General features: G+C 46.6%; 1 pseudogene; it reads right to left on the bottom strand.

Moving 5' to 3' along the window:
* Window positions 1-2,246: 2,246 nt before the first annotated feature.
* On the bottom strand, window positions 2,247-3,155 carry LOC144150068 (uncharacterized; annotated as a pseudogene).
* Between the last annotated feature and the right edge of the window lie 7,451 nt (window positions 3,156-10,606).

Raw genomic sequence — 10,606 nt, 5'->3', positions numbered from 1 at the left:
CGAAATACCTTGTAAGTTTTAAATACTTCTTGGCTTCTATTTTTGAGAAATTCGTTCTACAGCGCATTCTTTCTAGTGATTCTTGCTGATAAATCAGCCATAACCCACGGTTTTCTTGATTTATTTTTTTTCTTAAAAGATGTATACGGAAAACTAGCGTCGTATATAATTTCAATATTTTACAAAATTTATCATAGGCGCTGTTCGCGTTTTTTTCCCTTAAAGGGGCACTGACACAAAAATTTTGCATCTTGTTTTTTTTGTTGCGATAAGTAGCTAGTGACCTACTTATAACCTGTAGAAACCTCATTTGCTTCAGCGTGCGACGGTTGTTTAATTAGAGGCATTTTCAATGCGGCCAGTCGCAGTTTCGATTTCAGCGAGTGCCGCGAAACGATGGATTTTGTGGATTTTGTGTGAACAAAGCTGACCACGTGACCGTCGGAGGGATATCACAGTTACAGAGCAGAGCCGCCGTAGCACTGTCGAATCCGCATCGACGGCACTTTCTGCGAATGCCCCCCCCCCCCCCCCCCGTACTGATCTCGTGAGGCGCCTAATTAAAAAGCGACCGTGGATGTTACGCAGGCGCTGCGAGTGCAAATGCTACCGCGGCTTACGAACGACGCGCGACGCTCGAGACGGTGGGTGGCAAGACGCGCGCTGGGAGCAGCCGGCCGGTCTGCCTACAGGTCCGCCTACAGATGTGTTCGGCTTAGCACTGCGGCGGATATTCGAGTGCCGCTCTCGTAAGCGGTGCAGATGACAATTTTTAATGCAACCCGCCATGGCATCATTAACTCCTTTCTCATGTAAGTCACCATGGTCGGGACTTGGGGACAATTTGGTGCAGCGGTAACAAGCTATCACTCGAGCTACCTGCGCCGGCCTGGGCCACTTCGCGGCCGTGGCCGCCGCCTGCACAGTGACCGTGCGGCTTGCTCAGTGGGCTTTTCGTGCCTCCGGCGCGTTTCCGCATCCAATGGTAATAAACAGTAATAGAAACAGAGTGCCTGGAATCGCTGTAGAACTTTGGTCGCGGCCAGCTGCCCGATGAGCTGACGAAATCACGGCGCCTCCGCCGCCAACGATCGGGTCGTTCGTTCTCGAGAGCAGAAGCTCCGCCCTCCGGCCCTCCGATTGGAGCGGCGAGCCGGCAGTGCGGAAGCGGCAAACACAAACTCGTGACGTGTTTGGATGTTGTTTATTTACACTTGCGCGTGGTCCTCTGCTGGCCGCTCGGTTGCGTTTCGCACACTTGTAAATTGATTTTAAATATGTTCTAGGCTGTATTCACCGCTGATATTTTGCAGATGATGTATATGTGTTCCCACCAATCTATCTCCGAAGTTATCTCGCCTTCAAAATTTTGTGTCAGTGCCCCTTTAATACACTGTCCCAACGGGTTCGGGCTACTTTATCATAGAAAGTAGCAAGAGTTCTTTCTGTAATGTGCTGCACCTGATGAGTTGTATTTGTTCGCTTAATTCGGACGTGTTCCTTAGAGCATAAAAATATAGGGAGATGGTCACTTAAATCTGATAGAAGTACTCCGGTTCGAATGTTTTCTGAGTGTAAATTTGTGACGAATATGTCAATGAGAGATGATGACTTGACCGCGAGTCTGGTGGGTAGTGTAATTACGTTCCGGCAACCATTTGACTTTAGCAGAACCTCTAGCTTAACCTGCGAGGTATCACATTTCAGCATGTTAATATTAACATCGCCACCACAAATTACATTAAGCTGATTATTATTCACAAAATCAAGAAGTGTCTCAAGATATTCTAAAAAAGGTGTCAGGGAACCGCTTGGGGGACGGTAGCATACAACAAGAAGAGTGCCTTGAAGTTTTATGGTCAATATTTCGTAGTCATGCGTCATCGCAGAAAATTCAGGTATCATTTCACAAGAAAATGCCTTTTTAACCAAAATACAAACTCTGCCGCCACGGCCTGTGGGGCGATTGAGATAGAAAGTGCGGTAAGATGGTTTACGAAAGACTTCGGATTGTTGTGTGCACCATGTCTCAGTTAACATGAGAACATCAAATGATGGCTTTATTTGATCTAAGAAAAGATTCAAGTCAACTGCTTTGTTTCGAATGGATCGTATGTTTAAGCGTAGACATTTAAATGACTTTGAAAACGGAGTACCTAGGTGTTTATCAAAAGCGTGAGGTTGCACGTAGTTTTCGGAATGGGCGGATGCCATGGTATTTCCAGTTTGCTTTATTTTTCTTCATCTTATCTGAGCCGGTCGCAGTCGCAAGCATTAGTAACCACCACCACTGGGTCGCCATCTACTTTGCGCATGAGTACTTTGTTGTTGTAGTGCCATACGTATTTGAAATTGTTAGCCTTGGCCCAGACTTTTGTTTCAAAAAGCAGAGTGCGTGTTCTTTTCGTCAAATTTTCCAGCAAGAACAAGTCCTCGTGCGCATCAGACAGTTTCTTCCTATTCTGCCACCACATGTCCCTGTCGGTCTGTTTCGCAAAGCGACAGATTACGCCGGGTATCTTATCTTTCTTGGAAGGGAGGCGGTGGATGGCTACAATGGCATTTTTGTCCAGAAGGGGCAATTTTATTTTGGCTGCAAGCTTATTGATTTCACTGACCAAGTGTTCGTTTTCAGCTGTCTGTATACCGTGAAATTCAAGATTAAGTCGCCTGCTTCGCCATTCAAGGTCATCGACCTCGCGTCTCATCTGTACAAGCTCGTCATCCTGAGCTTCCACTTTTTCCAGCCTCCGCTTCAAATCCCTTACTTCCTGCTCGTTGCGCTCCGTGCGTGTTAATAGTTCGTCGTAACGTTCGCTCATGAATTGTACACTGTCTTCAATGCTTTCCACAGTTTCCTTCAATGGCATCAAGTACTCGAGTTTTTCATGAATTGATTTCAGCCATGTCCGTATATCCTGTGTATCGGGGTCAAAGCTAGGTTTCTCGGGCGGCTGTGGCCGAGACTTGGAACGTCTGCATACTGCGCAACGCCAAGCGTTGCGATACGGCTCGCCCTTTCACTTTATCGTTGTGTCCGAAACTCCGGCACATTTCCCGGCGTGATACTTGCTACTGCAGTCACTACACTTTATAACCGAGTCACTCGCGACAAGTTGTACACGGCAAACTTGACATTGTTCAGTTGACGGCATTGTCACACTTGGCCGCAGCGGCAGCAAGAGAAGTAATGAAGGAAAAAACACACGAGAATGTAACAACTAACCTGCAACAACGCAAAGCGCTGCATCAGACGGTCGTTCTTTGACGCTGCCGCTGCTGCCAATGTGGTGTAGCGGGGTCCATCGGGCTTGTTTTATAGTGCGTCCTTGACTTGCAGCGCTGTTTGCTTGTAGTGGCGGGATTCCTGGCTTGATTTCAAGCAGCTCGGTGTACGCCCACCAAGAACACAAGGGAGGGGGGGGTCCTGATGCTCGCAACGCAAAGCGCTGCATCAGACGGTCGTTCTTTGACGCTGCCGCTGCTGCCAATGTGGTGTAGCGGGGTCCATCGGGCTTGTTTTATAGTGCGTCCTTGACTTGCAGCGCTGTTTACTTGTAGTGGTGGGATTCCTGGCTTGATTTCAAGCAGCTAGGTGTACGCCCACCAAGAACACAGGGGAGGGGGGGGGTCCTGATGCTCGTGGTCTTGACGTCAGCTATTTCCTGGCAATCTGCAACAACCCAAAGCGCTGCATCGACGGTCGTTCTTTGACGCTGCCGCTGCCACGGATATGACGTCAGTGAAATCTTTGTGTATCCCGGCATAAAACACTTTCGTGTCAAAATATAAAACCCGAAAATTAACAATCCTAAGTATAACTTAGTCCTTAGGGCTAAAGATTGCTTCCCCACAAGAACCTCTGTGCAGGGGTGCCCCCTTTACAGGCCATTATCTTATGTGTACTGGCGTCAATTCCGTTACGGATATGACGTCACTCAAATGTTTGTGTATGCCGGAATAAAACTTTCGTATTAAAAAGTTTCTTTGAGCGAACGTATGCTTGAAATGAAATGCAATAAAATCCTGGCGTATGTGAAAACACAATTTACAGACGAATCTTTGGCTAAAGGTCAACATAAAAGCCAGTCTAGACGACCATCGTTTCGTCAGGCGGAACATACAAAATACTGGGAACGAATGAATACGTTTATGTATAATATAGTTCATGGATCAGACAGACAGACAATGAACTTTAAGGGTCAGACAATGAACTTTATTGTCCCCGGATCAAATAAAGAAAATGATTTGCATTGCCTTAAAACCAACACTAACGCCACATAAAAGAAAAGTGGGATCTCAATGTGGAGGATCAAAGAGGGAAGGACGGCCCAGACACGGCGTTCGTGTAAGGAGATGAAACACACTGAGCGGGTAGCGGGCGTAGCTGCGTCTTCTTCACCCCAACTATCGCCCTGTGCGTGCGCCTAACTCCTCCTTTACTTATAACCACTCGACCCTTTCCCCCTGCCCCCCCCCCTTTCGGCGAAATATGCGACTTCAGGTTGAGCCTTCGTACGGGGCGCCTAAATATAGTCCAAGTGATCAGGCCGAAATGAATGTTGTCGTGCTATTCGCATTGGCAATGCTTGGAGCGATGATTCGCGTCTGTTGTCACGTCCCCCAGTTGCCATGACGTTCCCTGTGTGGCAGGATCCCGCGCTTCACACGGGTGGTCTTGAGGTAGCCACCTGGGTCGTAAGGGGATCCGATTAGTTGAGGTGGCTCGATGTGCGTCTTCATGACGAGCAAGTTCCTGAAGCTGCATTGCTTGGTCGGTGGGCAAGTGACTGTGGTTGTGACAAACAAGAGGCGCCATGCAGAACCCTTGGAGACGGGCTGGCTGCAATTCGACTTGCTGGCGTTGCGATGCTCCATTCACGGTGCTTTCGGGGCATGCGGTATTCGATATTTCACTGGAAGGCGCCACATTCGGGAGCGGGTTGCCCACCGGAAATTCAAAACTAATTGTGGAATGTTTTCGGGTTGGCTTCTGCAGACCTGGTGCCTGTTCGCAGGGATAGGTTCGCTCGGAACCGCGCCACGGTTCCGCCCGTGTAGCACTAACCTCTTCCCGTGTGACTTCAGATGGCGGGTTTTCTGTCACTCTGAGATGTCGTAGTAGTACTCTAGCAGGGTCATGTTTGGCAACGACAAAATCTGCTTGCCGAGGAAGTGTCTTCGCTGGCTTCCCCATTTCAACGTCAAAGGGCTGCTTCACTTCTTTCCTGTTTGGAGGCCCCTGGCGAGCTTGTTGTAGGTTAGGTCCAGCAGTACGCAACTCAGGAGGCAGGACCGCTTCAGCAAGATTGTCACAATGCAAAATTTCAGGGCATTTGCTCGGTGGCAGAGTGCTTCGGATGGTAGAAAGGACACCCATATCAGTCGAATCATTCTAGACGGACATCCGAAAGTCTGGCGGCTCCGCTGCTTCGTCGGTTACCGGTTTCATGGGCTGATGGTCATCCCGGGCCGCGTTGCGAACATAGTTATCAATCAGCGTAGTCTTTTCCAAATGAGCATGAGGTGCATTTTTATCGCAAATGGTGCCCTCACGCTCTGGGAGCGACTAAGCTGGAACCGTCGGGAAGGTTACAAAGTGGTTGCTTTGCGGCACATTGGAAACACCCGTGAGCTCGCGATTGTAATGCACCCAGATGATTCGGGCGTAGCTAGCGGCGGCGGAATTCATAGCGGCTTTGACAACCGGGTGGAAGAGCGCGAGCGTTTGAAACGAGCGCATTTTTTCGTCTAAATGCTAGGGTACGGCAGCGTCTTCCTTCAGCTTGTCGCCTGTCAGTTTTTCTTGAGTTGCTGCGTCGAGGGCCCGTATCTCGAACAGCGTGTCGTGGAAGCGGTAAATCTCGGCGGTCAGGTCGGTCACGTGTGGAGCCGGGTCCTTGAGAAGGGCGTCGATTGCCGAAATGAGCCCTGTGATTTCTCTCGAGGGAGCCTGCGGCGTAGCTTCAGGCCTTCCAATGGAAGGTGTGGTGTTGAAAAACGACGGTCAGCTTGGCAACGAGCCATGATTGGCAGCGGTAGAGGGCGAGACCTCCTGGATAAAGCAGTGCGGAGGAACCCAGGGCTTGTGAGCCTCATAGCCGCTGCGCCGTCCAAGACAGGTCCACTCGCGCCTCAAATCTTGTGTTTCGGCACCAGCGTATGGCGGATCCGGCAGGGAAAGCAGGCGCAGACGTTCGGATAGCATAGTTGTCACAGAACACTTAAGCTCGAAAACGCGACCGTGGCTGGTCTTCTTATTTCATTGAGCGGGCCAACGCCCCTGCCTTCGCTCGTGCCACCCGCCCATTCCACATTTATTTTCCAAACACCCCCAGGCCACGAATAAGTCTAAGGGTAGGCTTCAAGAAAGTGGAGCCGTTGAATGGGAAGCCTGACTTCTTGCACAGTTGCAGGCAGCGTACACAGGTGCGGATGATTCCGTCGCGTCCGTGTAGCAATTTGGCCACACGGCCGAGTCCCCACAACGTTGTGGCGTATCGTTCGTCGTGGTTCACAGCCACGTTTCCGTCTGCACGTCGGTGTGGCGCAGGTGAGCGCGCTTCGTGAGCGGACCGCAGAAGCCGCAGGTATTGTTTCCGGAATCTTTGGCATAGGCGCTTTGTGATTTTATGCAGGTGTTTCCAGCGGGCCTCAACTTGAAGCTTGTTGACGATGGCTCGAATGTCCAGAGGTTTTGGGCCAGGCAGGTGTTCGGGTTGCCGAGCCAGAAGTCAGCCGTGTTACCTATTGTAGTAAAGGTCACTGTACTGTGGGGAAAAGTCCACTTCGCTGTTACTAGTGGTGAACTTGTTTGTTCGGGTTCTGACACAGTCGGTCTAGATGGGGCCAGATACGAGGCAGCACTTTCACGACTGGGTTACTTCTCTTCAGATTACCTTTCTTTGCCGTTCCTATTACTGGCGTTGTCTCTCAGAAGATAAGTAGCAACAGCTGCGCGTAGTGGGTTACCAGCGCAACATACAGCAGTCTTGGCGTCCGGGGTATCCAGAAGGCTCGTTACTGTGCGACCACTATAACCGATGCAAGTGTACCTATGTGCGCGTCCGCGCTGGTATGTACCCTGGCTTGTTTTTCATGAGCCGAGACTCGCATCGTATGCTGTGCTTCCTGACGTCGTGCCGTAGTTGACGTCGTGCTGCGGTGGGCTCCCCCTGATATAGGAACAGAGCACTGGATATCTCGGAAGGACAGCCAGTTTCGTCGGAGTGTGTCCTTGGAGGGTCCAGCCGACTAGTGTTTCGACCGCGGTTAGGCGCGTAGTCAGCAGAGAAATGTTGCCCAAGGTGACTCGCCAATAGTAATCAGACCCAATTAGTATGCTGATCTGGTCGTCCATGTGAGCCGAGGCGGGAGAAGTGTGTCAGCGGCGAAAAGATTACGCTCGTTCATGAGTCTGAGCGTGCAATCTGTGATTGGGGGAGTCGCAAAGGAGCAGATGCTCAGGAACTCAAGGGCGTCGATGGCAACTTGCTTGCCGTTGTTCTGGCTTGCCGCCGTAACTGACACGCGAAGATAGTTCTGAGCTGCTGTAGGGCGCCTCTTGCCGACAATGGCCAGCTTGACGTCCTCAACACCTTGAAGTTGAAGTTCTTTATTTCAGTCAAGTACAATGGCTGAGGAGGCGGGAAAAAAAGGCACTGTGTTCGCGGCTTGACGGAGCTCCCACCCGCCACGACACGATCAGCAGGGACGAGGCAGGGAAAAAAAATCACAAATGCAAATACAGAATGCAAGCAAATAAGAAGCAAGGAAACTACAACAACAATAAAAAAGAAAATGCCAGCGCAATAAAATATTAGTTTACACCGATTACGTCAAATGGGGGTATTCATGCTGTATTGTAAACACATAAAAACATTTTCCGGAGGGTAGTGTAAGACTTAGAGCGAATGGATAAATCGTCGAAATCATATTTGTTTAGCGCCAAGGGCAAAGTGTGCGATAGAGTCTGGTGACCGTAATTTGTGCGAGAAGGTTTAATGTGCCAGTGTTCATGGTGTGGTGTGTAATGGCAAATTAAGTTCTCGTGCAAGCTAGCGCTATCAGACAGAAAAGTAACATTGTTTTGCATCTGAGTTTTGAATAGTTGGAGAAGGCTGAAGTCGTAAAGGTGATTGACGTTAATAATGCGGTATTTAGAAAACAAGGGATTGGAAGATGATAAATGTGGATCACGAGCAATTGCTCGTAACGCCTGCTTCTGTAATACTAAAAGTTTTTGCATATTTTTGGCAGTTGTGGTCCTCCAAAATAAATGACAGTAGTTGAGGTGTGACCGAAATAGTGCATGGTAAATCAAAAGTTTAGTTTTCGTTGGCAGCATCAATTGCACCTTACGAAGAATACCTACTACACGTGCAAGGCTTGTCTTGATTTGCGCAAAATGGTTGTCCCATACCATAAATTCGTTGAACCGTACTCCTAAGCTTTTAACAACATTAGCTATTTCAATTACACCATTCCCAAGCCTGAGGTGATCAACGATGTTGTACTTTACGTTTTTAGCTCTAAAAAATATTGCTTTAGTTTTCAGTGAGTTAATATTCAGCGCATTTTTCACGGACCATTTGTGTAATTTATACAACAGACGATTAGCCTTAAGTACTAAAATGTTAGCATCAGTACCCAAAAGAAATAAGCTTGTGGCATCAGCATATATGACATACTGAACTTCGTCATCTATTTGAACTAAATCATTTATGTATATATTAAAAAGCAACGGCACAAGGATACTACCCTGAGGAACGCCGCGTTTTAAAGTAGAATAACCTGATCGATGATTGTCAATAGACACATACTGGAGGTGATTATTTAAATAGCTGCTAATTAGTTCAAGGGCTTTATTTCTAATACCATATACAGACAGTTTCTGAAGGAGAGTGGAATGATTAATCGTGTCAATAGCTTTGGAGAAGTCAACAAATATACCAAGCGTAATATTTTTACGTTCTATATTACTGATAATTATTTCCTTTTGACGAAGTAATGCCATCTCTGTGGAGGCTCTAGGCCTAAAACCGAATTGCTTAGACGTTATTACATTGTATTTATCGAAGAAATTGGAAAGGCGCCGGAATATTAATTTTTCGAGACCTTTCGAAAACACCGGAAGAATAGACAGGGGCCTATAATTATTTAAAACATCATTAGGACCGCCTTTGTGAAGAACGATGACTTTCACTTTTTTCATTTCAGTCGGAAAGACACCAGAAGCCAACGATAAATTATAAATATGAGTTAAGATGGGGCATATTATATCTAACACATACTTAATGGGTTTGATCTTAAGGTTGAAAGCGTCATCACTGTTGTTATTTTTTATATCTCTATATACTTACAGTACTTTGTTCTCATCACAAGGTGATAAAAATATACTGTTACCTAAATGTTCATTCAAATATTGCAAAGCACTAGAATCATGGGTACTATCAATAGGCGTTGAAAAATAATTAATAAAGTTATCTGCAAGTTCACATCCGGAATATGTTTTTTCATCAATCACTAGGGTGTCCAGACTATTGGATTTATTACGGTGTAAGAGTTCATTTAGTTGACGCCAGACTTTGGTTGAGTCAGTTGTACCTTGAAATAAATAAAAGTAGTAGTTCTTTTTCGCCGTCCTTAAACAAGAATTCAACTTATTTCGATAAGATTTGAAAACAGAAAAGGTTGCAGGGTCCCGATCCCGTAACATTTTTTGATAAAGCCTGTTTTTCTTTAAGATCATTTTAAGTATGCGGGGGTAACCCATCGCTTCCGTGCTTGCTTAGGCCGCCTTAGTTCTTGATACGGAAAAGAATCATCGTAAAGGGGCACAAAGATATTCATAAAAGTATCAAATGCCTCATTACATGTAGTAAGTCAATAAACTGACTCCCAGTTGACGTTGATAACTTTGGTTCAAAATTGATCTAAAGTCTGTGAAGTTATACATCGACTCTTATACGTCTTCTCTTTGTTGAAATGTTTATATTCATGATTGGGGGTGCACGTTAAAAACACAGGTAGGTGGTCACTGAGCACACTGCTTATAACGCCACCAGACAGGGAATGAGCTGAACTATTGGTTATCAGTAAATTCAGAATTGTTGCGCTAGTAGGGGTTATTCGGGTAGGTATCTGTACAACATTAACAAGATAATAAGACAGAAGAAGAATTGACAACCGAGAACTTCGCAGCGACTTCTCATTCATGTCAATATTGAAATCACCGCCAATAAATAACGAGTAATCACAATCAATTGAACGCTGAAAAAGTATTTCCATAAAGTAAAAAAAATAATCAACATTACCATCACGAGGGCTGTATACAATGGTTAACATAAGCTTTCCACTACACACAGATAATACCTCATAGTCAGGTGCGAGTACAGTTAATTCATCAATGGTTTTACATTGCATTTGCTCAGTGACAAATAAACACACACCACCCCCTCGTCTATCGTTCCGACTGAGATAGAAAGAAACGTAACCTTCCATAGAAAAAAAGTCACTAACGTCCGAAATCCATGTTTCCGTGAGCATTACCACCGAAAATTGAAATCTAAATTTCTTCAAAAACACTTGCAAAACATCTTGCTCT

The sequence above is a fragment of the Haemaphysalis longicornis genome, unplaced genomic scaffold (assembly GCF_048455015.1).
Source record: "Haemaphysalis longicornis isolate Haplotype H1 unplaced genomic scaffold, Haemaphysalis longicornis Haplotype H1 scaffold_8, whole genome shotgun sequence".
Taxonomy (NCBI): domain Eukaryota; kingdom Metazoa; phylum Arthropoda; class Arachnida; order Ixodida; family Ixodidae; genus Haemaphysalis; species Haemaphysalis longicornis.
This window is presented reverse-complemented; position numbering and strand designations above follow the sequence as displayed.